The following is a 17101-nucleotide window of genomic DNA, read 5'->3' on the forward strand; positions in this document are numbered from 1 at the left end:
ATTGAGAACAGCCAAGACGGTAAAAGAGGGAGAGGTGTGGCCTTGTTAGTCAAGGATACTATAACGGTGGCTGACAGAACGTTTGATGAGGACTCGTCTACTGAGGTAATGTGGGCTGAGGTTAGAAACAGGAGAGGAGACGTTACACTGCTTGGAGTTTTTGTATAGGCCTCCGCAGAGTTCCAGGGAGGTGGAAGAGAGGATTAGCAAAAATTATTCTGGGTAGGAGTGAAAGGAACAGGATGGTCATTAGGGGGGACTTTACCTTCCCCAACATTGACAGGAAATGCTTTCACTCTAGTACATCGTATGGATCAGTTTTTGTCCAGTGTGTGCAAGAGGGTTTTCTGACACAGTATGTTGAAGGGCCAACAAGAGGGGAGGTCACACTGGATCTGGTGCTTGGTAATGAACCAGGCCAGATGTTTGATTTAGTGGAAGGTGAACACTTTGGAGAGAGTGACCATAATTCAGTTAGGTTTCATTTAGCGATGTAAAGGGATAGGAACATGCCACAGGTCAAGAGTTATCGATGGGGGAAGGACAATTATAATGCAATTAGGCAAGACTTAGGATGCATAAAATAGGGAAGCAAAATGCAGGGGATAAGGACAATTGAAATGTGGAGCTGGTTTAAGGAACAGATATTGTGTGTCCTTGATAGGTATGTCCCTGTCAGGCAGGGAGGAAGTGATAAGGTAAGGGAACCGTGGTTTACAATAGAAATTGCATCTCTTGTTACAAAGAAGGAGACGGCTTATGTGTTGATGAGCCAAGATGGTTCAGATGAGGCGATGGAGAATTATAGATCAGCGAGGAAGGATCTAAAGAGAGAGTTAAGAGCAAAGAGAGGACATGAGCAGTCTTTAACAAATAGAATACAGGAGAACTCTAAAGCTTTCTATAGGGATGTGAGGAATAAGAGGATGATTAGGATAGGAATAGGGCCAGTCAAAGACAGAAGTGGGAAGTTGAGTGTGGGCCCTGTGGAGATTGGAGAGGTGTTAATGAATATCTCTCATCGGTCTTCACTCAGGAAAAAGAGAATATTGCAGAGGAGAAGAATGAGGTACGAGATATTAGACTCGAAAGGATCGAGGTTAGTTGCACACAGGTGTTATCAATTCTGGAAGGAGTGAAAGTAGACAAGTGCCCTTGGCCAGGTGGGATTTTTCCAAGGATTCTTTGGGAAGCAAGTGAGGAGATAGTAGAGCCTTTGGCTTTGATATTTGAGTTGTCATTGTCGACAGGTTTAGTACCAGAGTGGAGGATTGCAAATGTTGTGCCCTTGTTCAAGAAGGGCAGCAGAGATGACCCAGGTAATTATAGACCAGTGAGCCTTACTTCTGTTGTCGGAAAGCTTTTGGAAAGGAATATTAGAGATAGGATTTATAATCATCTAGCAAGCAACAATTTGATTTCAGATAGTCAACATAGTTTCATCAAGGGCAGATCGTGTCTCACAAACCTCATTGGGTTTATTGAGAAGGTGACCAAGCATGGAGATGAGGGTAGGGCAGTTGACGTGGTGTACATGGACCTCAGTAAAGGTTCCACATGGCAGGCTGGTGGAGAAATTGCAGAGGCATGGGTTGTTGTGGGCTCACCCAGTGATAACAGAATGCTGTAAGGCAATTAAGAATGTTTACCTTAGCGTTGGTGAATCTGTGTGAACAGGACACCAAGTGATAACATTCACAGCCGTTCCCTTGTGAAATTAATGATAGTCTTTGAATCTGACCCTGAAACAAGATTGGGTACTATCCATAGCTTTGTAATTAATGGTTGGATCTTGTCCATTATAATGGATTCTTACTTCCCCTTGCAAGCGGGGCATTCACAAAATACATCTTTGCTGTCTTCAGCGTTCAAAAGAGAGAGACAGAGACAGAGACAGAGACCTGCAATGGATTGAATTGAATTGCATTTTGGGGCTTTATGATGAGAGATTTTTATTCCAGGCTTCCAAAGAGTATGATTTCCAGGACAAACCAAGAGTGAGGCTTTACAGGTCTGAGTTCTCAAAGGATTCCCTGGGCCACCTCAAATCTCCACTTTAACATGGGAGGTAGGACAAAATGGCTTCTGCTTGGCTAACTCGGTGGGACTGAGTCAGGCAGATACGACTCAGAACAAACAAGAAACCTCAGACGGATGTAAGTCCAGTGAAAAAAATTGCAAATGCAGAAGTAACAAATCTGAACCTAACCATCAATCACAGAAGTAACGTTTAATCCTAACCACCAGACAGGACAAATACGATTCCAAGAACAGGTTGTCTACAAGAAATTATGCTAGATTAGATTAGATTCCCTACAGTTTGAAACAGGCCCTTCGGCCCAACCAGTCCACACTGACCCTCCGAAGAGTAACCCACCCAGAATCGTTTTCCCTCTGACTAATGCACCTAACACTGTGGGCAATTTAGCATGGCCAATCCACCTGACCTGCACATCTTTGGACTCTGGGAGGAAACCGGAGCACCCGGAGGAAACCCACGCAGACACAGTGAGAATGTGCAAACTTCACACAGACGGTCACCCAAGGCTGGAATCGAACCTGGGACCCTGGTGCTGTGAGGCAGCAGTAGCTAACCACTGAGCCACTGTGCTGCCCTAAATGCATGTCTACAAAACTGAATGTTATCTTATACTGCAGGATCTGATTGGTTGTTACTATGTGATCATGCTCAATGTCTGACTCTGAACAATGTACATAACTTCTATCCAAACTCTGTAAAAGTCGGCGGATTCTTTTGGCACTCTAGGAGTACTCATCGGTGGCTCAGTGGTTAGCACTGCTGCCTCACAACACCAGGGTCCCAGGTTCGATTCCAGCCTCGGGGGGCTGGCTGTGTGGAGTTTGCACATTCTCCCCGTGTCTGCGTGGGTTTCCTCCCACAATCCAAAGATGTGCAGGTTTGGTGAATTGGCCATGGTAAACTGCCCGTAATGTTAGGTGAATTAGTTAGACAGAGATGGGTCTGGGTGGGCTACTCTTCAGAGTGTCGGTGTGGACTGGTTGGGCCGAAGGGCCTGTTTCCACACTGTTGGGAATCTAATCTAATCCTTCTGGGCTGATCAGAGTCTACCGACCCGGTCGTACCATAGAATAAACTATTGCTTGTATGATTGACAAAGAGTCATTTCCAGGTGTGTTTATTGACCAATCCCAGAAATCCAAAGATCCGGACAGCAGTCCAGATCAGAACAACCAGACAGGAAATGGTTAATGTCCCCAGGATGTGGGGAGCAAAATAAGACACCAAGGCGTTAACACCAACACCAGGGAGAACCTGAACATACAGACGTGACAAACATTCGTGGCAAGCCAGAATCACAGATGTACAGCACAGAAACAGTCCCTTCAGTCCATGCTGACCAGATATCCTAAATCAATCTAGTCCCATTTGCCAGCACTTGGCCCATGTCCCTCTAAATGTTTCCCAACATATACCCATCCAGATACCTTTTAAAGGTTATAATTGTAGCCACCACTTCCTCTGGCAGCTCATTCTTTACACACACCACCCTCTGTACATAGGAGTTTCTCCTTAGGTTTCTTTTAAATCTCACCCTAAACCTATGAGCAATCCCAGATCAAGATCCAAAAATGTGCAGGTTAGGTGAATTGGCCATGCTAAATTGCCCGTAGTGTTAGGTGAAGGGGTAAATGTAGGAGTATGGGTTTGGGTGGTATACGCTTCGGCGGGTCGGTATGGACTTGTTGGGCCGAAGGGCCTGTTTCCACACTGTAAGTAATCTAATCTAATCTAATCTAAAAAAGATCTTGTCTGTTTACCCTCGCCATGCCCCACATTATTTATACAAGGTTGTGGGGTCATCCCTGTGGGATATAGGTAAAGCAGTGTTACTTCTGCAACCATAATTGCTTCTGCGGGGGGAGAGGGGCGGGGGGAGAGGGGCGGGGGGAGAGGGGCGGGGGGGAGAGGGGCGGGGGGAGAGGGGTGGGGGGGAGAGGGGCAGGGGGGAGAGGGGCGGGGGAGAGAGGGGCGGGGGGAGAGGGGCAGCGGGGCGCTGGGGCGGGGCGGGGAAGGGGCGGGGCAGGGGGGGGAGGGATTGAGAGATAAATTTCAGGTTATCCGGTATATGGTGATTTTAAAGAATATCAAGGGTCTTTTAAGAAATTACTTGTAGCTGACCACAAAAAAGGGCAGCGGGGCATTTCGTAATAAGCTCATAGTTTGTAGGTCTGGTTTTTCCACTATCAAGATAGTAAAGGATAATCTCAGAAGTCAGACGGTTAGATAAGATAAGAGGAACTGGATAAAATAACAGGAAGGCTGTAACGAACAAGGACAGCCAAATAAGGCAGATTTAAAGAAAAACAAGCCAGATAATTAATAAGTATGATAGGCTTAGGCTTGGGTGCAGGGAATTACCAAATGAAGGTATAACGGGCACAAGTAATAACTAAAGAAAGGGATAGAATGAAATAAACACTTATGATAGGTTTATTGCTCAGTGTAAGGGTGCCGAGAGACCCCTCAGAAAAGTATGAAAAGCTCTGTATTTTACTGTCGGATATGTTTCTCTTCATACAGACACCCATCTTGCAAGATGTTCGAATAAATGTGCTGCTTCAGAACTCTTTGACTCAGACTGAAAATTATTGATTAAGTGGGGTTCGTTTCTCAGTGCACTATGGATAATTTAGCATGGCCAATCCACCCTAACCTGCACATCCCTGGGCACTATGGGTAATCTAGCATAGCCAATCCATCACAACCTGCGCATCCCTGGGCACTATGGGTAATTTAGCATGGCCAATCCACCCTAACCTACACATCCCTGGGCACTATGGGTAATTCAACATGGCCAATCCACCACAACCTGCACATCCCTGGGCACTATGGGTAATTCTACATGGCCACTCCACTTTTGATTAGAGTGGTGCTGGAAAATCACAGCAGTTCAGGCAGCATCCGAGGAGCAGGAAAATGGACGTTTCGGGCAAAAGCCCTTCATCAGGAATAGAGCCGGCAGGGTGGTGAGATAAATGAGGGGAGGGTGGGGGTGGGGAGAAAGTAGCATCGAGTACAATAGGTGAATGGGGGTGGGGATAGGTCAGTGAGGGGGGTGGGGAAGGTAGCAAAGAGTATTGAAGAGTAAGGAATTCTGTTTTGAAAGCCTGACCTTGCAGCTGCAGGCTGTCTCTACTCCTCAGGCCATCATACTGTGCTGCTTCATAGAATGATGGATTGGTTCTCTCTGTCCCTTATCGGTAATTAGAGCCTAGCTGAACCTGCAGTATAAGATAACATTCAGTTTTGTAGACATTAAGAAATGTAGGTCTGGACAATGTATGTGAACCTTACGACTGCCCCTCAGTTGCATAATTAATGGAGAGTGGGGCTTGTGTTTTACATAAAACTTGTAACATTCTGTATTTTATTGGATTACGTCAGACTTTATTTTGAACTCAGAGGTATTCCCCAATGGCAACGAATAAAGCTAGTTAATTGCTCAAGGTCTCCTCTCCTGACTACTTTAGTTTAAACAATTTGACACACGAGTTACTTTGCTCCAACAGTACTAATAGTTACATCGAAGGGAGAGAGAATTCCTCAACTAGGGCACTCTCAGAATCCTGGAAGAGCCCTATTTCTGGTAGATTGTGGGTTGGCTTTCGATTGACTGAATGTTTTCTTGTTCTGGAAGCTGTAAAAGAGGCGTGAAAGCTTCAGCAGAAGTCCAGCAAAGGTGAGGATAGACCAGCATCTTACTCTGTGGGAACAGGGAGATCAGAGGACAGAGAAATCAGGCCCTGAAACCCAAGCTGACACCAGACTACCCTGTGATCAGTGCTTTGATTAGCAGTGCCAATCCTCTGCCTTTACCTCGCTTCCTATCTGACTCCCCCCTCAATATTCAGGATCCAATCCTTGCCATCCTGAAGCCATGTCTCTGTAAGGAGTCTCAGACCATAATTATTCATTTCAGTGTGTGCAGTTAATTCATTCACTTTTGTTACAATGCGGCACACATTCAGACACACCATGTATTGTTTCAATTTTTGTGATCTTTAGAATCCAGTTTTGATTGCTGGTATATTTACTCTCCTTGTCCCTTTCTATTGTTCTCTGATGTTCATTTGCCACATCACTACATTACTCACTGGCCTTGATTTGGATTGGCTATGCTAAATTGCCCACAGTGCCCAGGGATGTGCAGGTTAGGTGGGTTAACCATGGGAAATGCAGGGTTATAGTTTCATAGTAATAGAAGCAGGAGTAGGCCATTTGGCCCTTCCAGCCTACATTAAGATCATGGCTGATCTATCCACTGTCTGAGCTCCTCCTCCCTGCATTGTCCCAACTACCCTTAATTCCCAGACTCAACAGAGACACCCGGTCTTGCAGCTGTACTGTTACTTGATAAACAAATTCTTTCCGTGCATGGGATTATCTTTCTCTTTGTCAGGACCTATTGTACACATCAGCTACTAACCAACACTATCCAGACACTACGTGACTGGGCAAAGTGCCTCAGTTTGCTCAATATCCTGCAATTAACAGTTTGCTAATTGTTAAATGATTGTAACCTATATAATCATACAACTCTCTGTTTCTCGTCGGAGTGACTTGTGACCATGAGGTCGACTTGGCTCTCCCCGTGAGCTCCGAATAAACAGTTAAAAGCCCAAGGTTTGTGTGTCATGATTACTTATCTAATACTTATTGGACTACTACGAGCAAGTCACCCACAACATAATCCACTTCCATCCCCAACATGGATCAAGACACCATCCTTTTTTTCCAGACAAGTAAATGTCTCAAGCTCAGGAAACAAAGCCTGTCAAACATTAACAGGCACAGATCTAGACCAACCTTTTCCAGAGTCTGTCCCTTCACCTCGATTGACTTTCTTTTTCCCCTCAGCTCCTACAAACCAACAGCTGAACCCAAGGATGAGAAAAGAAATGGGAAAGAGGGCGAGAAAAGAGAGTGCGGTCCTCCCAGATGTTAAACAGAGGAAGGAAGTTACAGTCTGGACTGAAGCTCAATGTTCATTCAGAGAGAGAGGAGCAACAGCAACTTCAGAAGCTCATGGTCGACCTTCCGCATTCAGACAGTGGCGGAGGTTCTGATTGGCAGGAGGACCAGGCCCCTTCCGGTCCGAGAGGGTTTCCCAAAGATTGGTCTCCCCGTCCATCAGAACGACGAGGGGCGGGGTCCCATTCCAATCTCACACATGCGCATTATGAACACTGTTCACGCCCAATAGAGCGGTGTCTGGATCGCATGGGCTTGTGGGTAATATATCAGCCATTAAAGAGATGAAAGCCAGAGTCCCATATGCCTTCTTAACCGTCCTTTTTTATGTGTTAATGACGAACACGTCAAGAGCTAATCTTGAATCGATTTTCAATTGATAGACTGAGTGAAATACTACAGGTGTTTAACTCTCTATTTCCAGTTCAGTGTCAGTATATCGCTCTTTATCTGTCCTCAAATAAGGACCGAATCAAAGCCCGACGTCTGTTCCACCTGAACCTCGATTTTTGTTCAGGTTGCGGTTTCCAACCCTCCGTTTCAATCATTTATTAAAAGTTATTCGTGTTACATGGGCTTCGCTGGCTGGCCAGCATTTAGTTCCCCTTGAGAAGGTGGTGGTGACCTGCCTTCTTCAACTGCTGTAGTCCACACGCTGTCCGGTGACCCACAATGTCCTGAGGGAGAGAATTCCAGGATTTAGACCCAGCAACACTGAAGGAACAGCAATGTGTTTCCAAGTCAAGATGGTGAGTGGATTGGAGGGGTACTTGCAAGAGGTTGTGTTCCCAAGTATCTTTTGCCCTGGTCGTTCCAGAGGTAGTGGTTGTTGGTTTGGAAGATATTTTCTAAGTATCTTTGGTGAATTTCTGTGTTGCATCTTGTACACCGTACACATTCCTGCTTCTGAACAGTGGGACAGAGGGAATGGATGTATGTGGAGATGGTGCCAATCAAGCAGGCGACTTTGTCCTGGATGGTATCAAGCTTTTTGGATGCTGTTGAAGCTGCACCCATCCAAGCTGGTGCGAGAGTATTCCATTACACTGCTGACTTGTGCCTTGTAGAAGATGGACAGAGTTTGGGGAGTCAGGAGGCGAGTTACTCGCCATAGTATTCCTGACCTGTTGCCTGCTCTTATTGCCATTGTGTCTGTGATTAGTCTAGTTGAGTTTCTGGTCAATGGTAAACCCCAAGGATGTTGATAGTGGGGTGTTTAGTGACAGTAACACTGTTGAATATCACGAGGTAGTGGTCAGATTATCTCTTTTGGGGATGAGTCATTGTTTGTCATTGGCATGGCATATATGTTACTTGCCACTCCTGAGCCCATTGGATATTGTTAAGATCTTGTTGCATTTCAAACTGAACTGCTTCAGTTTGTGAGGAGTTGTGAATCGTGCCGAACATTGTGCAATTATTGGTGAATATCACCACCTCTGACCTTATGATGGAGGAAGGTCACTGATGAAGATGGTTGAGCCTAAGAAGACACGACCCTATGAATTCCTGCAGAGACGTCCTGGAACTGAGATGACTGACCTCCAACAACCAAAGCCATCTCTCTCTGTCCCAGGTATCCCTGAACAATTCAGATACACAACAATATTTCAAAACTAATTGAAGGAATACAGATGAAACACCCCTCTTCTGGGAGTCTCCAGTGCAAGGTTTTCTGTTCGGGAAACCATCTGATAAGTGTTGACTGTCATCAACCTTTTTGATCTTGGCCACACACAGCGCCCCCTGTCCATTAGCCCCCGCCACTCCAGCGCTCCCTGTCCATTTCTACCCCGGCACTCCAGCGCCCCCTATCCATTCTCCCTCACCACTCACAGCACCCCCGTTCTTTCCTCCCACCACCCACAGCTCCCACTGTCCATTCCACCGCCAACCACAGCGCCCCTTGTCCATTCTCTCTCCATCCCCAGGTTCTTGCCCATTCTCCCTCTATACTCCAAACACCCTGTCCATTCTCTCTCACGCCACCCTCTGTACCCCTGTCGTTTCATTCCTCAGGCCCTGTCCAGTCCATCTCCCCACCTTCTACACCCATCTATTCTCTCTCACCCCACCCTCTGTCCCATGTCCATTCTTCCAGCCCCCACCATCCATTCTCTCTCTCTCTCCCCTCCCCCCACCATCTGCCACCCGCCCCATTCTCTCTCCCCTGAAATACACCAGGCTCGGAGTCAGAATTGGGGTTCAATGACAGAGTTTATTGCACAAGGAAATACCGGGGCTCCGGGGAGAGAAAGACACCAACAGCACAGTGTCAGCTCCGAGACTTCTCTCGACCCGGAGCACACGTCAAGAAACTTTTCTACATTTTGTGATACAATCGGTCAGGGATGAGATTATTGTCTTTGTAACATGATTTGTTTATGGTAATCCTTGCAGAATCGTTGATAGTTGATACAATCATTGTCAGTTCCCACACAACCTTTGTTAATTTCCGCACAGTCGTTGTCAGTTTCAGTGCAGACATTGTCCATTTCAATGTCTCCATGGAAACCCATTGTTGTTGTAATGGGCGCTAATTGCTCTCCCTGAGAAGGAGGATTCCTGCAGCCCTGGCTATTAGCATTTGGTATTGAGTCTGTATCATGCTGTTGGCACTTCTATAAGAGGTGTTGGCTGGACCCAGACACTTCGGCGGGCAGTGTTCATTACTCATGAATATTCTCTCCCCCACCCGCCTTAAACTAATCACCTGGGTTGTGAGTCCATTGTGCTAACATTCTGGTGGCCCCAGGCATGTCTGTATCTGCTCTGCTGTTTCTCTCCATATTGTGATCCAGCGGCCATCTTGTGTGTCAAGTTGGCCAACTGATGGCTCAGTGACCATCTTGTGTGTCTGTGTGCCTAGTATCACCCTGCCCTGTGCCATCTCCCACTTCTCCGCCACGCCCACTCTCTCTCCCCCGCTCAATCTCTCCATCAACCCCATTCATTCTCTCTCTCTCTACCCCCACCCTTTGCCCCCTCGTCCATTTTCTCTCTCTGTCCCCCATCCATTCTGTCTCTTTTCTTCCCAGCCCCCACCACACCGTCCTTTCTCGAGCCTCGAACCATCTTTGACCTCTGTATCAAACCCTTCAAAGGACAGAGAGAGAGAGAGCGGGAGATAATGGATGGTGATGACTCTACCTGGGAGTCGGGAGGGGTGAGAAATGGCTGATCTTCAAAATTGAGAATACCTAAAATGATATCTTCAGAAACATCGTTAAAGCCAGAAAAACGCATTCAAGTTTTTTTTAAAAGAACTGCTGAAATCTATCTGATTCTTTCACTGAAATAAACACAGTCAGGCCACCGCTCAGGACAGGCTGGAAGGGATGAGTGGGCGAAAGTGAGCACTGCAGATGCAGGAGATTAGAGTCAAGATTAGAGTGGTGCTGGAAAAGCACAGCCGGTCAGGCAGCATTCGAGACTTTTGTCTGAAACGTCAATGTTCCTGCTCCTTGGATGCTGCCTGACCTGCTGTCATTTCCAACACCACTCTGATCTTGAATGTAAGGGGTGAATGGCCTAGTCCTAGTCTTGTGAAGTTGGTTCCAACTATCTAGAAATAGCATCACAGAGCACAGAAACATACCCTTCGGTCTATGCCGACCGGATATCCTAAATTAATCTAGTGACCCATTTGCCAGTATTTGGCCCCTTATCCCTCTGAATCTGTCCTATTCATCTCCCCATCCAGATGCATTTTAAATATTATCATTGTACTAGCCTCCATCACTCCATCTGGCTGACACACACCAGCGTCTGTGCAAAAAGGTTGCCCCTCAGAAACCTTTCCCCCCTCACCCTAAACCCATGCCCTCCAGTTCTGGACTCGGGGAAAAGCTGGGTACAAGCCAGACAGAATGCAATGTCGAATCACAGGGAAAAACAAATTGTGGCTCTACCCCTTTTTTTCCTCTTGGCATTTGGACTCTTAACATCTGACAGAAACACCAGCATTGAAAAATGTGGTGCTGGAAAAACACAGCAGGCCAGGCAGCATCCGATGAGCAGGAGAATCGACGTTTCGCGCATAAGCCCTTCTTCAGGAATCTTATGCCAGAATTTTCAACTCTGGTCTCCAGCATCTGCAGTCCTCCCTTTCTCCAAGAAACACCACCATCCTCCAGTGAGCATACTGCGCATGTTTTCCGGTGTCATCAACGCAGTGCACATGCCCACCGGTGTCAGCAAAACTCTGGGCATGCTCATTGCTTTCCGCAAAAAAAAGGCGCGCGACCTTCCTTTGATGGCCCAATAGGGAACCTTGGAGGACCAGAACAAAACTGGTCCTCCTGTCAATCAGAGCCACCCCATTGCCTGAATGCGGAAGTTGGACCATGAGTTTCTGAAGCTGCTCCTCCTGTTCCTCTCTTTCTGAATCAACATTGAGCTTCACTCAGACCGCAAATTCCTTCCTCTGTCTCAGATCTGTGAGTACGGCACTCTCTTTTCTCGCCCCCTTTGCCATTTCTATTTCTTTCCGGAGTTCAATTTGTTGACTTGCTGCAACTGAAAGGAAAGGGAGTGATACAGACTCTGGAAACGTGGTCCAGGTCTGTGTCTCAATTGGCAAAATAGACAGGCAGGAGGCTGGAAGGACACAGCAAATCAGGCAGCATCAAGAGGTGTAGAAGTCGATATTTCGGGTGTAACCCTTCTTCAGGACTGGGGATGGGGGCTGGGGGCTAAAGTGGGGATAGGTGAAGATAGGGATAGGGAGAGGGTCCGGCCTGATTAATCATTGGGTGGAAGAAATCAGGTTGGTGACAGGAAGGAGTGGTAGTGAGAGGCACGGGGCTGAGAAGGGAGTCGGGGGATGGAAAGGGAGGTTATTTGAAATTGGAGAACTCGATGTTGGGTCCGGCAGGCTGTAGGCTGCCCGGGCCGAAGATGGGGTTTGTTCCCTAATTTGCAGTTTGGTTCGTTGTGGCAATAAAGGAAGGCTAAGATGTTCTTGTCAGAAAGGGAGTGGGAAGGGGAATTAAAATCGATGGTGACTGGGAGGTCTGGTCAGCCTCTCGGACCCGGCTGTGATCCTCACCAATCCGTTCCCCAAGTTTACGCTCAGTCTCCCCGAAGTAGAGAAGACCACAATTTACAAACACGTGGCAAATGCAGTATCTCAATGTGAACTTATAGTCTTTGCTATGGAAAAAAAAGCAGAAAGACGGTTTATTATTTAAATGGTGATACTTTGGGATGTGGAGAAAGTGAGAACTGCAGATGCTGGAGATCAGAGGCAAAGTGTGGTGCTAGAAAAAGGCAGTAGGTCAGGCAACATCTGAGGACCTTGAGAGTTGACATTTCGGTCCCGAGCACTTCATCAGGAATGATGTGTGGATGGACAAAGGGTCTGATTCTGTGCTGTATGACTCTAATCATCTTCGGGGAGAGCAGAAGGGTGATTGTGAAGGTTGGAGTTTAAGAGGAGCTTTCAAAGATGTTTGCCCTTCATGGGAGCAGAAGAAGTTACAATGAAATCTTGCATTTGTGAGACAGCAACTGAGTGAGTGAGTAAATCCGAGGTTTTGGTGCAAAGTGGGAATTCATTGCACTGTGAGGATGAAGCCCTACCTATTGAGTCATTTCTGCTGGTGAATGAAACCAGGCAGAAGATTAGGAGGAGTAAATTTAGGACAGGGATGAGGAGGAACTGCTTTTCCTGGAGTCGAGTGAATCTATGGAATTCTCTGCCCCAGGAAGCAGTGGAGGCAGCTTCATTAAGTATATTCAAGACACAGTTGGATGGGTTTTTGCATGGTAGGGGAATTAAAGGTAGTTGGGACAATGCAGGGAGGAGGATCCCAGATGATGAATAGATCAGCCATGATCTTAATGAATGGCGGAGCAGGTTGGATGGGCCAAATGGCCTTCTCCTGCTTCTATTACAGTGTAATGTAACCCTGCATTTCCCACGTTTAACCCACCTAACCTGCACATCCGTCATCATTATAGGCAATTTAGCATGGCCAATCCAAATCAAGGCCGGTGAGCAGTGAGGTGATGTGGGAAATGAACATCAGAGAAAGGGACAAGGAGAGTAAATGTACCAGCAATCAAAACTGGATTCTAAAGATCACAAAAACTGAAACGGTGAGTCTGAATGTGTGCTGCATTGTAACAAAATTGAATGAATTAACTGCACACATTGAAGTGAATAATTATGGTCTGAGACTCCTTACAGAGACATGGCTTTAGGATGGCAAGGATTAGATTCTGTATATTGAGGGTGTTCTCTAATGGGAAGCTTGGTAAAGGTAGAGGGTTGGCACTGCTCATCAAAGCACTGATCACATGGTAGTCTGATGTCAGCTCGGGTTTTAGGGTCTGGTTTCTCTGTCCTCTGTTGATCTCCCTGTCCCCAAGGAGTATGATGTCGGTCTGTGCTCAGCTCTGCTGGATTTCTGCTGAAGCTTTGTCCCCTTTTTCACCTTCTGGAACAATAAAGCATTCAGTCAATCAAGCCCCAACCCACCATCTCCCAGTCTGTCAGCCACCCAGGCACAGTGTAATCACAGCAGGGGATCTCACAAGAAAAAGGAAACCAAATTCGAAATGACGAGGTGCTCGTGTTTAATGTTTGTTCATGAGAAAGTAAACCACAAATGGGGCTCTCCCAGGATTCTTATACTATCCTACTTGAGGAATTCTCTCTCCCTTACATCTAACTCTAAGAACCCAGCTATGATTTACAACAATATTTACACCAACAGAAGTAAGGCACCTGTTCTCAAATAGACAGAGAGATATGCAAGATGCGCACATACAAGATCTCTCATGCACACACACACACACACACACACACACACACACGTTCACGGGAGTGAATGCACATTTGCAGAGCTGAGCTCAATGTCACTTTTTGTTATAAAACTTTAAGTTCGTTTGATAAGGTGCTTTCCAGGAAGTTCTGGGATTTGCATATTAATGATACCTGCAACCCATTTGTAAAGATGAAAGCCTTAACAATCCAGGTTTGTTCAATGGATCATTTCAGTGACAGGACACTGTCATGTTTTTCTATAAATTCTGTGTCTTATGATCTTATTCTCCATAACCACCTGATGAAGGAACAGTGCTCCAAAAGCTCGTGCTTCTAAATAAACCTCTTGGACTATAATGTGGTGTTGTGATTTTTAACTTTGTCCAGGTTAGGGGGGAAAATTGCTATGCTAAATTACCCATAGTGCCCAGGGATGTGCAGGTTAGGGTGTGATAGTCAGGGAGTACAGCAACAGGTGAAGGGGAATGGATGTGGGTGGGTTACCCTTCGGAGGGTCAGTGTAGACTCGTCGGGCCGAGTGGCCTGCTTCCACACTGTGGGGATTCTGTGAAGGGAAGGAATTCCTGCAAACTGTGCAGGGCAGTGCAGGCTAGCCAGCCGGCCGGCCGCGCCCGACCCCTTCCTCTCTCCCCTTTTCCCATTCCCTACCCCACCCCTAACCCATTGAAGGCGTCACAACGCGGTAGTGGCCCTGTCAGTTTGCATGAGACTCCCTCCCTCTGGGCAATTCTTCGTCCTGGGAGTGTGTGGGGGGAATCTGTTCACTTGTGCCAACTGGAGTGAATCCAAGAAGGCAGCAGACTCTGCAAACTCAGGTATGTGTCTTAATTACCCGGGAGAGGAGGGACAGAAGGATAGGGTGGAGCTGTTTTCCCCATCGCGCCAGAGTCTGAGACTTTTATAAAATCATGAGGGGTATGGATAGGGTAAATAGACAAGGTCTTTCCATTGGGATGGGAGAGTTCCAAACTGGAGGGTCAAAGGTTCTTGGTGAGGGCAGTGGGGAGATGTCAAAGAGACCTCGGGGGCAACTTTATCATGAAGAGGGTGATGCGTATATGGAATGAGCTGCCAGAGGAAGTGGTGGGGGCTGGTACAATTCCTGCAGTTAAAAGGCATCTGGATGGGCGGATGAATACAAAGGGTTCAGTGGATCGGGGCCAAGTGATGGTAAATGCGACTGGAGTCATAGAGATGTACAGCACAGAAACAGACCCTTCGGTCCAACTCGTCCTTGCTGACAAGATAGCCAACCCAATTTAGTCCCAGCTGTCAGCACCCGGCCCATATAGGGGCCAAGTGATGGCAAACGTGATTAAATTAATTTAGGATATCTGGGCAGGTTGGACCAAAGGGTCTGTTTCCATGCTGTGACCCTAATTGTGCTCGGTGAAAGCAGAAGTGTGGTTGTGAAGGCTGGACTTTCAGAACATGTTTTGCCCTGACTGGGAGCAGAAGAGTTTGACTGAAGTGTGTTGGTGTTAATGCCTTGATGTCTCATTTTGCTCCCACCTTCTCGGGGTCGTTAACCATTTTGTGTCTGGTCCTTCCTCAAGAAGCTGCATTGCAGGTTCACCCTGAATTGACACTTTATTTTTGCTTCCCAAAATCAGACCTGCTCACTCTCAGCAGGATCCCAGTGTTGTGAAAGATATTAACTTTCAGGTGGAGGTATCTAAAATTCAGAGAGATGTCAGTCTTGATGTTTTTGCTTTTTCTGCCCCTGTAAGATCCTGAATCAGCACCTTCAGGGAAATTAGTTAGAGTGGAGTGAGAACAGAGGGGAAGGGAGAGTGGGATGGTGCTTTCAATTTTGTGGAACAACAAAAGAATATTCCACAGAAAGTAGAATTGCCTGTTTTGAATTTCTACCCTACACTGATAGTGATGACATTTGTAATCTCTTTTTTTGCAGAGTATTTGAAAATCTGAAGTCAGAAGATTCAAAATCAACAAATGAAGGGCTTATGCCCGAAACGTTGACTCTCCCGTTCCTCGGATGCTGCCTGACCTGCTGTGCTTTTCCAGCGCCACACATTTCGACACTGACTCTCCAGCGTCTGCAGTCCTCACTTTGAGTCAATGTCTGACAGTCACTCAGTGCAGTCGGACCGCAACAATTTTCAACTAAGATTCTGTGAGAAGGAGCAAAGCTTTTTGGTTCCTGTTTGGGTACATTTTCAGTGTCAGTGGGACTGGATGAGAGACCCTACTGTTGCAGCGCACTGAGTGTGGAGCATGTAACCGCTATACAGCCTGGAAAGAGGAATTGACGGCAGGGTGGGGCTGTATGCGTGTTTGTGTGTAACTGAAGCATTGGCCATGGAGAAACCCGAGGAATCCCACCTTTTGGAGAAACGATGGAAGTGTGATGACTACAGGAAAAGCTTCTGTTTCCCATCTACCCTGGACTCTCATCGGCGCAGCCACACGGGGAGAGGCCGTTCCCCTGCCCCGAGTGTGGGAAGGCCTTCAGCAATTCCTCCGCCCTGCTGACCCACCAACAGGTTCACACGGGGGAGAGGCCCTTCAGCTGCCCAGAGTGCAGGAAGTGCTTTACCCAGGTCTCCACCCTGCTGACCCACCGGCGGGTCCACACAGGGGAGAGGCCGTTCACCTGCTGTCAGTGCAAGAAGGCTTACACCTGCTCCTCCGGCCTGCGGAGGCACCAGCGAGTTCACCTGGAGGGGAATTGAAACTGTGATGGCCAAGTTGCATCCTTTCCCCGGTCTGGCCTACACATGACTCCAGGTCTACAGCAGTGTGGTTGACTCTACACTGCCCCACCCCTCCTCACTCGGCAAATGAGAGGGGAGAAACTTACTTGGAGACAGAGTATGGATTGAAATTGCTGAGTGAGGAGGCAACACATCCTCCTGGTTATAGCTGTACCAAGGATCCAATTACAAAGGGACGACTGGGTGCTAACCAATAGTAAAGAACGTGGGGGTGGGGGGTGGAGTGTATGTACTTTGACCTTGAGCTGTTTAAAAAGCAGCGACTTTTTCTCTGCCTTTTTGCAGGAGGGGGTCTGAAGATGTAACAAAGTTGGGTTGCAATAAAGGTTACCTGAATTTACCCCCTGGCTCAGACTCTCATTGAAAGCTTTGAGCTCCAAGAGGTTTTTGTTTTAAAGCTGATCAGTTCTTTCAGCCTCCTGCACTAAGCTTCCAATGTTGTCTGTCAGATGGAGCAGTGAATGAGGAGCCAGTACCATTTGAAATTGTAAGTTTTTCAGGATTGTAGAGTGCATCATTTCATCGTCATTGTAAAGTTTCCTGGCAGCATCGGGA

The 17101-nt window shown here is 47.0% G+C and overlaps 1 long non-coding RNA gene across 1 annotated transcript; it reads left to right on the top strand.

Moving 5' to 3' along the window:
- The first annotated feature begins 11395 nt into the window (after window positions 1-11395).
- Window positions 11396-16786, top strand: LOC140460817 (uncharacterized). The gene is made up of 3 exons (XR_011954357.1): window positions 11396-11454; window positions 12980-13117; window positions 15724-16786. It is a non-coding gene; the product is annotated as an uncharacterized lncRNA (long non-coding RNA).
- The last annotated feature ends 315 nt before the right edge of the window (window positions 16787-17101 follow it).

The sequence above is a fragment of the Chiloscyllium punctatum genome, chromosome 36 (genome assembly GCF_047496795.1).
Source record: "Chiloscyllium punctatum isolate Juve2018m chromosome 36, sChiPun1.3, whole genome shotgun sequence".
In the NCBI taxonomy this organism is placed as follows: Eukaryota; Metazoa; Chordata; class Chondrichthyes; order Orectolobiformes; family Hemiscylliidae; genus Chiloscyllium; species Chiloscyllium punctatum.